At 31.0% G+C, this 13,252-nt stretch overlaps 1 protein-coding gene across 1 annotated transcript in view; it reads left to right on the top strand.

Moving 5' to 3' along the window:
* Positions 1-13,252, top strand: part of LOC113519004 (cubilin) — a 256,728-nt gene that overhangs the window by 147,886 nt on the left and 95,590 nt on the right. The window lies entirely within an intron of this gene.

The following is a 13,252-nucleotide window of genomic DNA, read 5'->3' as shown; positions in this document are numbered from 1 at the left end:
TAAAATAGATAATAATGAACTTATAATTTTGTCATAGTTGTGAAATAATTTGTCAGAGCAAAAATAAATAAAAAAAAAACAAGATAATCTTATTGTTAATAACTTTATCATGTTTGTCTGTTTATCTGACCATCTCTCGTAAATACTGACTTTATTCGTCATTAAGATTCATGTTTCAAACTAGGAAGTAGAAACAGAGTTACCAAACGTATTAAGAAAAACTTGTTATGAAACAAATTAAATATTTGGGTCACGTATTATATTAAGGACATGATTTAGAGTAAATTGATCATAGCTTACTAATATTTGGCAATACATATTGAAAAATTGAAAAGGAAATTTGATGAAATTCTTAAACATAATATCTAAACGTGCAATATGTACCTGTAAATATGCGGTAGAATTTATAATGAAATTAAAGCCAATTACACATACTTTCTTTTTATAAAAAGTATTTTCCCACCTCAATGTTGGTATTGCTGGTATATTTGCGTTCATTATTCCAAATTTAAAATAAAAAATTAGGATCACTTTTTTTTTTCGCTCGGTGCAAATTTTTTTCTCGTTTGCATATTACTTATTTTCTGTCGAAAAATTCCCGTGAAAATAAATTATTATTTAAGTACGCCAAAAAATCTCACGCGGCTTTTTTCTCGCGATGAAATTTCGCAGTACAGAGTCAGCTTCTAATTCTACGGACCAGAGTGGATAATGTAAAACTGACTGCATGATATTCTATATTTAAATGTTTGCATTATTCTTAAGCACTTTAATACCACATAGCTCACGCATCTTGCTGTCATAATTAATAATTAATCCTACAGCTGTACGTATGGCAAACTCTTTAATGTCCCCTAATCTTTTATACTCGTAATACAAGAAGGCAATTCAGTGGCATAAGCCGAGGAAACATTAATAACACAATAATAGGACGTTTAGCCCCACACCGTAAAGCCCAATAACTTCTTGTTGGATTTATTATGCAACACGTTGGAATAGTAGAATAATATTTAATAGGATGAAATACGTCTGCCGGTTTTCAGCCCAAATTATGCGAAGAGATTTCTGACATGAAGTATGGTAAAGCTCGGGTTTCTTATGAATGTAGCTTTTCATAATAGGATTTAAAATTATAAATGAGTGTGTAATATTTTCACTCTTTTTAACTGACTTCTAGAAAGAAGAATATGTTCGGCATGTAACTTTTCACGAAAACAAAATCATAGATCTATTTCTCGCAAGTTATTGGGTCGATTTGCAAGATTATTTTCTGGTTACGAGAATAAATGTCTACTTATTTGTGTAGGATTTTTTTTAATTGCAATAGTGAATGTCTAAGTTTGTCACGTAATAATTTATTGAAATTTGCTTTTAGTCGTTTTATAGATACACATCTCCGTTCTATATTATCTTCCATCATTATCATGATATCAAACGTAAACTGTTCATAGCTGAACATAGGCTTCCCCTTTGGGAGGTTTTGTCGGTAGTTGCCACGCTTAGCAAGCGGGTTGGTTAGACTTTGGAGACGTTTTATGAGAAACGCTGCTGTCCATCTCTCGACTATCATTACCTACTGACAATGTGCAATTCTTTTGTTAAATTAATTTTAAGTCTCGATATGATCGATATGAAATAAAGTAATATATCACTTCATATTCTTAGGTCTACTAAAATTCACATCTCTACTTAAAACACGCATTTTTTGAACTTACAGTTTGAAATTAAAATAAGTAATGTACTAGATAGATAAGAAGACAATGATTATTTATCACTCTCTGTTTGACGGTAGGCCATCAGATTGATTGCCATTCAAATTTGTGTAAAAAATTAACTATTTAGATACCTAAGGTGCAATAATTTTTTTCCTTTTATATTATTAACTTTTTCTATATAATATTAACACAATTCAGATCTAGTTTTATAATATAGTAATCTAGTTATAAGATCTTTCAGCTAATAGAAAACGTAAAATTTATATATAAATACAAGGAACAAAGGTTAAGCAGACAGAAATAAATAACAAGAGCATTTAGGAGCGTCCACAAGTTATTTCTTTTCTAATCACTTCTAATCTTACTAATATAACAAACGTGAAAGTTTGTAAACATATTTAAAATTTGAACTCAATTGCATATATATATATATATATATATATATATATTATGAAGAACAGAGATATATATATAAACCGTTGATATAAAGGTATATATATATCGCTATGTAACACAACCATATCGATTACCTGAAAAATAAAAAAGCCCACTTTATACTACTTATAGTAAGATTTGATATGCATAATCCATCAAATTTAAATAGTCCTCATAAACTAAACAATAAATATCTGGGCTCAAAGGTCAGATAATCCAGACTCAATTTAGAAAAATTGTTTGTAATATAGAAAATCGTGTACATAAAAAGTAGATTTTCCTGCACTACAAACAGCTATTTTGACTTAAAAACTGAACTGTAATTAAATTACTGAATCGATTTGAATAAATATCTATGAGGCCAATCTATAAGTATGTCCTTTCAGATAATAAAAAAAAAATTCAAATCAGTTTACAACTGATGAATTATGAGGTAACAAATATATAAGGAACGTGCTGACATTGTTAGACTTTCTATTGAGTGTTGTATAGAATTATCTTGTATAGAACTAGAAAATTATATCCTTATATGTGTGTACAGGCCTCCTAATAGTGATTACAATGTTTTTGAAGGGGTGATGGAGGATATTTTAAAAAAAGTATTTAATAGTATTAAAAAAATTATTGTATGTGGAGATTTTAACGTTGATATTCTTTGTAACACACCCACATGTACAAAAATTATTAGTTTATTTCAGTCATTTGATTTATGTCATGTCTTTCATGAACCCACTCGTGTAACTGCCACGTCTGCTACTTGTCTTGACAATGTTTTTTGTAACTGCGAGTATACAGAAAAATTCATAATAAATAAACTTCCTTCAGATCACTGTGGTCAAGTTGTTAAGTTTAGCAGTCAAATCAATAAAGTCAACAATAATAAAAAATCAAAAAGACAAATAAACGTTTACAATATTAATAAATACAAAAGCGCGATTAAAAATAAATTGGATTTGCTGTTACAATCTAGTAATAATCCTGATTATCTTTACACCAAGCTAATTAATATTTTATCCGGAGAATATGAACAATTTTTCAAGAAAAAGAAGTTCATGTTAAATCTAAATTCACGGAATGGGCAACAGTAGGAATACTTAAAAGTAGAAATATTTTGTTTGATTTATACGATCAAAAAAAATATCGATTTGATGACAAATTCACCACTTATGTAAAAAATTATTCTAAAATTTTTAAAAAAGTTTGTATTATGGCTAAGTCTAATTATTTTAATAAACAAATTAAGCAGTCTTCTGACAAAATTAAAACCATCTGGAGCATTATAAATAAAGAAACTGGAAGATCTAAAATAGCCTGTAATCAATTTACATTAAATTATGATAATAAATTAATAACAACAACAAAAGATGTAGTTAATATTTTTGAAGATTTTTTTGCTAATATTCCGATTGATATTACATCTTCTCTGGACTCATCTCAATCTCGAGCAAAAAAATTACTAGAGACTAATATCGGTTGTTGTTCTTTAAGATTTAAATTTTCACATGTTAGCCCCTTTCATATCATAAAAATATTCAAACAGCTAAATTTAAAAAATACGGAAGACCTTTGGGGCATGTCTGTAAAAGTAGTTAGTTCTTTCATAGATATTGTTGCTCCATATCTAGCCACTATTTTTAATAAATGTATTGATAATGGCGTTTTTCCACATTTAATGAAATTTAGCAAATTAATCCCACTATTTAAATCAGGAGATAAATTTGAGCCAGGGAACTATAGACCTATATCTATTTTGCCAGTTCTAAGTAAGGTGTTTGAAAAGATAATGTTAAATCAAATGTTACATCACTTCAGGGTTAACGGACTGCTTCACAGTCAGCAATATGGTTTCACCGCCGGCAAGTCTACCACTGACGCAGGTGTTGCGCTAATGACACATATTTTCGAATCTTGGGAGAGGTCACAGGATGCACTCGGAGTTTTTTGTGACCTATCAAAGGCATTTGATTGTGTGGATCATAAAACGCTTTTGTACAAGCTCGAACATTATGGTATAAGAGATAATGATCTAAAATTAATGAGAACTTATTTAGAGGATAGGGTTCAAACTGTAGATATTGACGGTGTAAAATCTAAGGGAGCTAATATTAAGATGGGCGTTCCACAAGGGTCAATCTTAGGCCCCTTTCTCTTTTTAATCTACATAAATGACCTTCCCTTTATGGTAGAGAAAATTGCAGATATAGTGCTGTTTGCGGATGATACTTCGTTAGTGTTTAAAATTGGACGTCAAAGTAATCAATTAGACGATGTAAATTGTGCTATGTCTGCAATATTAAATTGGTTTACATGTAATAACCTATTATTAAATTCCAGCAAAACAAAGTGTATAAAATTTACACTTCCTAATGTAAGACTAATAAATACACAGTTATTGCTTAATGACGAAATAGTAAATTTTGTTAATGATACAGTTTTTTTAGGTATAACAGTGGACTCGAAATTACAATGGGGGCCCCATATTTCAAAATTGGCCAGTAGACTCAGTTCTGCTGCATATGCAATTAGAAGAATTAGGCAATTAACAGACGTGGCGACGGCTAAACTTGTATATTTTAGTTATTTCCATAGCATAATGTCTTATGGCATACTGCTGTGGGGTAAAGCAGCCGATATAAATACTATATTTGTTTTACAAAAGAGAGCCATACGTTCTATTTATGGTATGGGTTCAAGAGAGTCATTACGTCAGTGCTTTAAAGACTCAAATATCCTCACAGTTACTTCACAATACATTTATGAAAATATTATGTATACACGGAAGAACTTAGCGAGTTTTAAAAAACTCAAAGACTGTACAAGTAGAAACTTACGCAATATAAATAAGCTTATTTTACCTAAATGCCGTCTGCACAAAATCAGTAATTCATTCTATGGTAATTGCATAAGATTTTATAATAAACTGCCGGAATCTGCATTAAATCTGACAGAGAGGCAATTCAAATCTTATATTAAACAATTTTTATGTAAGAAAGCCTATTACAGGATAGACGAATTCATAGATGACAACATATCAAGTAAATAATTAGTTTATTAGCATACAACGTTATAATTTTATTTTCTCATTGCTTTCTTGATTTAATTGATTAATTTTAGAAATATGAAAGCGTAGCGGTTTTTTGTATTAATTGCCGCATGCATTCTTATGTAAAATGTGAATACTATAACTATCAGATGGCAATTGTGAGTAGCTTTGACGTGGTCTAGTGTTTTGAGTAGTCATGCTCACTAAAATGTCCAGACTTGTGGCGGCGTGGTGGGCCGGGTCATTGGGCTCCCTAAAATATGGTCGAGCGCAGTGATGGCTGGCTCATCCGTCATACTCGTGAACGGGTGCTGCTTGTAGGGACTGGTCTGCTCTAATCACTATGACTGATTTCCTCTTATTAATTGTTTAACCAGTTGGTTATGTATTCAATTTTTTTTTTTTTTTTGAGTATTTAATTGAATTAGTGCTAATTGGTGGTTTGTATTCACACAATTAAACTTAAAAATGTAAAATAATAATAAAATTATTTAAAAGAGCATCACGCAAGTTTCTTGCTCGTTCTTCTTGTGATGAGACAGCTTTCCGAACGAGCGGTAAATTAAAAAAAATGTAATGACTTTTCAAAAGTGCTTCAATGTAAGTTTATTTGAATAAATGATTTCTATTCTATTCTATATAAAAAAATACATATATACAACCTTCTTTTTGAAGCCGGTTGAAAAGTAATGAATTTGCTTATCAGTTTATGTTTAATTGGGCTAAGTTCAGAACTAGGATGTCTGTGATACCCGTAAATTCTTTATCAAGTAAGTTATAATTTATTATCAGTTTACAGTCGTCGTCAACACATTGCACCGTCAATTATTTTTTCTGTTAAACCTCTCTATGGTTTTTTTAATGAATGATAATGGAATGGTAACTCCGCCTGCGCTATCGGTATATACTAGCGGGTAACCAGAGAGGAATTAATTGTGAGAATGAAAAGAAAGGTCAGCTCGCCCATCATGACGAATTCAACGATAAATTAGTCACGATGGTTTCCAGGAGGAACCGCGTGGAGGTCGACCTGATAGAGTATATTGATAGCAATGGGGAATAACCTCTTATTATCAACAATCCCTTCCCCCCTCCACTCTATGGTTGACAAATAGATAACACCATTTATACTGTTGTTAAGTGGTGTTAAGTCCGCCATTTATACTATGTGTTTTAAAGTTTAATAAACAAATGATTTAAGTTAACCATCAAAAACTTTTGTTCTATTAAATTATTTAGCAACACATCTACTCCTATAATAAACTCTTATTTTATTATTTAGCAACACATCTACTGCTATAATAGACTCGTATCAACACGCAAACCTTCGCCATTCTTTTTTGCATTTTTTCACTTCCGTACGATATATATTTTTTATAACACACATTGGAGGGTGCCTTTATTGGATGTGCGATTTGATTGCCAATGTATCTGTTTGGATTGTTATTTCACGTATTAATACCTATAGCATGTAATTGATATCAATGTATCATTCCTAAATATTTTTTTTAAATATACGATCACTTTCCTATATCAAAATTTGATAGATAGATTTTTTACGCTACATGAAGTTGAAAACGTCTGGTTTTTTGAGCAAAATAGAAAGGCGGTTTCAGAGGAACTTCATCCCGCGAACACAAAGGTTATGGAATGATATTCCTGCTGAGGCTTTCCCTTGGGACCAGACATAGGGTTCTTCAAAAAAGGTGTATTAAGGTTTCTTAAGGATCGGAAACGCGCGCGTGATATCCGTGGTGTTACAGGTATCCACAGGCTACAGTAACCCCGTTTACCATCAGATGAGCCGTATGCTTGTTTGCCACCATGGTAATATAAAAAAGGCAGCTCACCTGATAAAAATTGGTAACAAGCAACACGATAGATATCACTGAATATATAATGATGCTCATCATCATCATCATTTAAGAGATTAACTGTCCGCTTTTAAACATCGGCCTTCCCATAGACTGCTATAAGGAATGGTCCTGAGCCACCTGCATCACTGACATTTTGTAATACAATTTAAGGTCGTAGCTTCATCTAGTGATAATGATGCCCAGAGTGCCACTAATTTATCGTCATTTCTTTAATTTGGTTGTGTTTCGGTTTGAAGGGTGGGATATGGCGTGAATTTACAGGGTACAGAGGAATAACACCTGAGTCCTCAGGAATGGCAACGCATGGGGGGTATTATTGGCGAAACAATATACTCTGTTATGCCCATGGTACTGCTCATGTCTATAGACGACGGTTATCACTTTCCATCAAGTGGGCCGTCAGCTTGTTTGCCAATCTAAGATATATAAAAAAAATATATTAGAGCATGGAGGCATAATATAATTACTTTCCTGTAATTTCACTGTCATATTCCACTCTTTAAACCAAAAGAGAGTACCAGAGTCATATAAGATTACTTTACGACAAAAATATCAGTGGTATTTAGGTAGATGAATTTTGCACAGTCCCCCGCTAGTATTAAATATAATCTTTACTAATATTATAAATAATATAAATACACATGTTGTGGCGACCTTTAATTAAGCAGCATTTTATAATGTAGCCATATTATCATGCATTTTAAGTAGATATAAGTGTATGCTTTGTTGGTTGTCCTTAAATAAATAAATGTGAAAATGAGTTTATTTGTCACAACGTAATTTGATATATACTATACGCATACGAAATGTAGAATGCTACTTTTTATTCCAGTCAGTAATCATATGCCAATCACACGAACAAAGCCGCGGGTAAAAGCTAATATTATATAAATTAAAAATCTCGGTAAACAGTAAACCGATGATGTTGTTCTCATGAATTGTTATAAAAGAAAACAAAAAAAGATATCAGAGAAATCAATCTAAAGTAATAATTTACGATGCTAGTAAAACTGGCTGTATGGAACGAATAACCCGATTTCGAAGATGTTTATTCTCTAGAGACTACCGCAGATTTATCATTTCAAACTTACAAGCGGGTTGCGGTACGCATAAACCCTTTGTAACGTATCACAGACAAGAGAAAAAAGTAAAATATAATAAGTTATTATTTTATATTTCGTGCCGTACTTTTTTATATAAACTATGAAAAAAACGTAATCTGTTGTGAACTTCAATCGATTATTTCTTTTGTAAATATAGGTATCATTGGTAAGGTTTTCTTTTTATTTTAATACATCCATATTTATTAATGCCAGTATATGCTGATTACTGTCTTTCAATTAGTGTTATACTATTTCATATACATATGTACGTTATGGACTACAATCTTACCAATATAATAAAATTGTCACTAGATGACATAATTTTTTCTTAAATATCTCCCATTATCATCATCACATTAGCTTTTAACTGTCCACTGTTAAACATAAGCCTCTCCCATTGGGTTGCCAGTAGTTGCCACGCTTGATAAGCGGGTTGGTGACCGCAGTTTCTTAAATATCTCCCATATAAGGAGATATTTTAGGAAAATGATACATATGAAGGATCTTAGTAAGAACAATATAATATTTTATATTGCTCTTATGTATATATCTATATATATCTTATTATATTAGTAACCAAAAGAATATTTTTAGATTAATTTCTAATGCCCTCCCTCTTTTATGGAGGAGACCTAGGTTCAGCAGTGAACAATGAACGGCTGATATAATGAAGATATTTAATACTATTTTTTTTATTAAATTGAAATTTAAAACACAAATAACATAAAAATTTCCTCATCCTTTAGATGCTCTAACGGTTAGAGTCTAACTTATAATTATAACACTTATAATGTTTTACTAACTATAGTGTTTACAGTGTTTTTTTAATAACTACCAGTTTACGTGTCATTCAGTCAAGAAAGCTCGACAATTTTGGAATCACCCGAGACTCTTAGTCTTGAGCGGCTATGACGCTTTTTTATTTATTACTAGCTGTTGCCCGCGACTTCGTCCGCGTTTCCGTCGTTTTTCGTAAAATAAGTAGCCTATGTCCTTCTTCACAGTTCAGTGGTTTTGATGTAACAGACACATTTTCCTTCACTGCTCTGCTCCTATTAATCGTAGCGTGATGAAAAGTATACTGTAACCTGCCCAGGAATATAAAGAATAATTGTACCAAGTTTGGTTAAAATCCGTCGAGTAGTTTTTGTTTCTATAAAGAACATACAGACACGGACAGACAAAAATTTTACTGATTGCATTTTTGGCATCAGTATCGATCACTAATCGCCCCCTGATATTTATTTTGGAAATATATTTCATGTACAGAATTGACCTCTCTACAGATTTATTATAGGTATAGATTAACTTATTTTATTACTCTGTCTAATAAGTAACAGACATTATGTTTAATGTCCAAATCAATTTTAATGTAATTACTCGAAGGTATTTGCAAGTTCAATATATATTTACATACTATACATGTATATTTGAGTCATAAAGAGAATATTTGATATAAATGAACTACATCTCCTTTGGTGTACGTGTGATGAAACCTCAAAAAAATAAATTCTGTAAAAGAAATAACTCTCGTTTGCATGCACTATCTGCTCTGAATTTATTTTCCAATTCCCAAAATCACAGTTCCAAATGATAGAAAAGATAGCACACAACTCCTGTCTCCGGGGTATTTCATAAACTATTGCCAGTTAGTTCTCACGCACTTCTTGTAATTATTTGTATATATATAATAAGTTTACTAATGTAATCTCTTGGAGGAAACAATAAAGAGTATCTATCTATCTTCTATTTCGAATTAACTAACCTAATTTTAGTAACCACTGCTGAACATAGGCTTCCCCTATAAGGGGAATTTTGCCTTTTGCTACGCTTGACAGGCAGGTTGGCAACCACAGTCAATATTTGGTGATGTTTAAAGAGATGCTCAACTCTCAACCATTAAGTTTCCTTAGTTGCCTCTTACCACACCTACGGTAAAGGAAGTGGTGACCTATTCTATACCGGAACCACATAGCTTATCTAATGACCTAACTTCACCTTTCTCCTCACCTCATCATTTATTGTTACTCCGCCAGCGCATGCTGATAAGCGAAATTAACATTCCATTTACATTTTGATGACTGAAAAAAAATTAATTACCAGGGAGGAGAAAATTGTTAGAGACAAGGTCCCATTATAAACTAATAACCCCATTACTACCAATAGGATAGAATAAGTAAGTAGGGATACTACTTAATCGACGCCCACGTGGACTCATTAGAAACTATCATATTTAATTCTTGGTGAATTAGTCGCGATAGGATTAAAAAAATATTTACTATAAGTATTTATTCTTTATTGTACACAGAAAAAATTACAACATATAATATATATATAAAATAAAGATGTACAACAGGCGAGCTTAACTCTGTAAGTACGTAATATGCAGTAACTAATCATGTATTTTTTTTTAATAAAAATGTAATTATATTGATAAAAGACATTGTTAATTTTTAACAAATTGTTCGCCCAATAGATAAAAGCAATCGGAGGTCTTCTAGCCTCAATAAGCCATTTATATTATTATATTTTGATGTATCAAAGCCAAAAAAGGGCTCAATTTAGTGTCTTTGAGAAATTTCAATAAAGATCTCATTGATTTCAATAGGCCATAATATCCATCCATAATACCCAAGACTTTATCGTGAGGCCCCCTCATATTTCCCTCAATTTATGGGGGTGCCTTTTGCGGTTCTCTGACAGTTCTTACGAATTTTCGGAGAAAATCGAATTTATTTGCTTCAACTTACAAAATTTATATTGAACCGTGCATTTTTAATGCGAATATACGCGTATATTACATTGTTTAAATGTAATTTTTTTTCGACGAAATGAAATATGCATACAAAAGAGATACAAAACTTTAGAAATAATGATGTAGGTAAACATGTTGAAGTAAATGTAGGTTTGTTAATATTATAATGGATATTATAATAATTATAAAAGTATGTTTTAAGCTTATATATTTTTATATATTCATATATTTTAATAAAAAAAAAAACACATTTTTGTCTAATATGTACATCATTTTTATCTTCCTGATAATCAAAAGTCTCCAATGGTTAAAATTTTAATTAATTATTCGGGTTACTAATTTGAGTTGATAAAGTATATCATGTGCAAATTATTAAAGAGATTGTAATTGACTAGTTACAAACTTCAAGTATAAATGTCTTCCTCAGTTTCGATTTAAATAATAACGTGAGTTGTTCAACAACTTAATAGCAACAAAGTAAGTAATTCAATGGACCGTGTATGCGGGATCTCAGGAATTTGTGCATAGCGTTGAACTCCGCGTCGCGTCAAAGGGTGCAACTATTGAAATGTGTAGCATCCGCTAGCAAATATTGTACATTTTAATATTAGATACAATAAGTAGAATGAGTTCATAAAGCATCAAGAGTTGTATATTATATGATACAACATTTCTGCATACGTGCAATATTAATATATATTGCATCATGATTTCACGTTACATTTAGATAAATTTAAAATACCTTAATCAAAGTCTAAAATCTAGTTAAATAGTATACTATGTTATTTCCATAGTACTGCTCATGTCTATAGGCAAAGGTTACCACTTTTTATCAGGTAGGCCGGCAGCTTTTTTGCCATTCTAAGTTGCTTAAAAAAAATCTAGTTCGGAAAACTTTAAAAATATTTGTTAATGTATGCGTGAAGGGACATATTAAATACAGTTCTTAGCTGCACTAAGAAAACATGGTATCGTTTTAAAAAAACACTCACCTTGTTTCTTTAGATGTTTTTTGACAAACAAACTCTATTTAAATACATCGTCATTCACTTTAAATTTAATTCAAAATATTTTGTTATTTCAAAACCAACTAGTTATTTATGAGGAATGCATCTTGGAACATGACCAAATGGATATGGAATGATTGATGTTCTGGAGTAGATAGCAGATAGATTTGATAGTGGCTATGCAGATTCTGAGACAGTGTAGATTTTCACAAAATCGACTTGGAAATCGTGATGTTTGCATAAGATATAACGTTTGTGAATATTTTGTGAACCATATTTATTAGAAAAATGTCTGTTAATGCTAAAAATTATAATTTCATACATTTTTTAAATACACCACAAAATAAAAAATCGATATTCAGTGACTATTGATTTTTTATATCATGTAAATAAAATTTTATACAAAAGAAAAATTAATGTAGCGATACTTCAATGTTTAAAAATTGGTGTAGAATAACTAAAAATTTTTTTTAAGATTCGAGGTTTAAAATTATTAATTTATTGTTAAAAATATCGTAAGTACACATTATATTTTTATACTGTAATCGTGTCTCAGCCGCTTAAGATTAAGGATCCTAAATAGTTTTGAAACTAGTCGAGCTTTCTTGATCAAATTATACGTAGGTTAAACTGGTAGTTATTATACTAAAACGTGATTAATGTTAAAAATTAAAAAATACGCCTGCCTGTTTATTACCTCTTAGTGTTTAGTAGTAATAAACACCACCTCATGGTGGAAAATAGGATAAACTTTTTTAACCATATATTTTACAATTTCTAATATGGACTGCGCTGTGGATATATTCGCGTACACAGCTCGTATTACGTATTATAATTCTCTTTTAAATACAATTTCTTCTATTCGTTGATCGTGCATTGTGCCATATTTTATTTTATAAATTGATCGTACAATATGTCAACCCCATTGCCTCCTCTATATTCCCATGTCATTCCTAGTTAAGAGAATTCGGGTCTATTCGCCCTCGTATCATGTCGTAAGAAATATAGCTTGTCGTCTGATTCTAATTAGATTGTTGATTATCTCATTAGTTACGTTAGATTACCCATAATGTAATATATTTATAATAATGCTAACAATTTTGCATTCGGAGATAAAATATTGTGAATATCTCCGTAGCACAGTGCACGTATTGCGTAAATGAGATTTCGGGTTCGGTTCTATGATATTATGCACCCAAATATTCGATCTATGAGAATACTAATAGAATTTAGAATGAATTAAAAAAAAAACACTCGTTATACATAAAATAGGCTTTACCTGCGACCTCGTGTCCTCGTGATTAGGATATAATGATT

Source organism: Galleria mellonella, unplaced genomic scaffold, assembly GCF_026898425.1.
Source record: "Galleria mellonella isolate WM207_F2 unplaced genomic scaffold, CSIRO_AGI_GalMel_v1 utg5358, whole genome shotgun sequence".
In the NCBI taxonomy this organism is placed as follows: Eukaryota; Metazoa; Arthropoda; class Insecta; order Lepidoptera; family Pyralidae; genus Galleria; species Galleria mellonella.
This window is presented reverse-complemented; position numbering and strand designations above follow the sequence as displayed.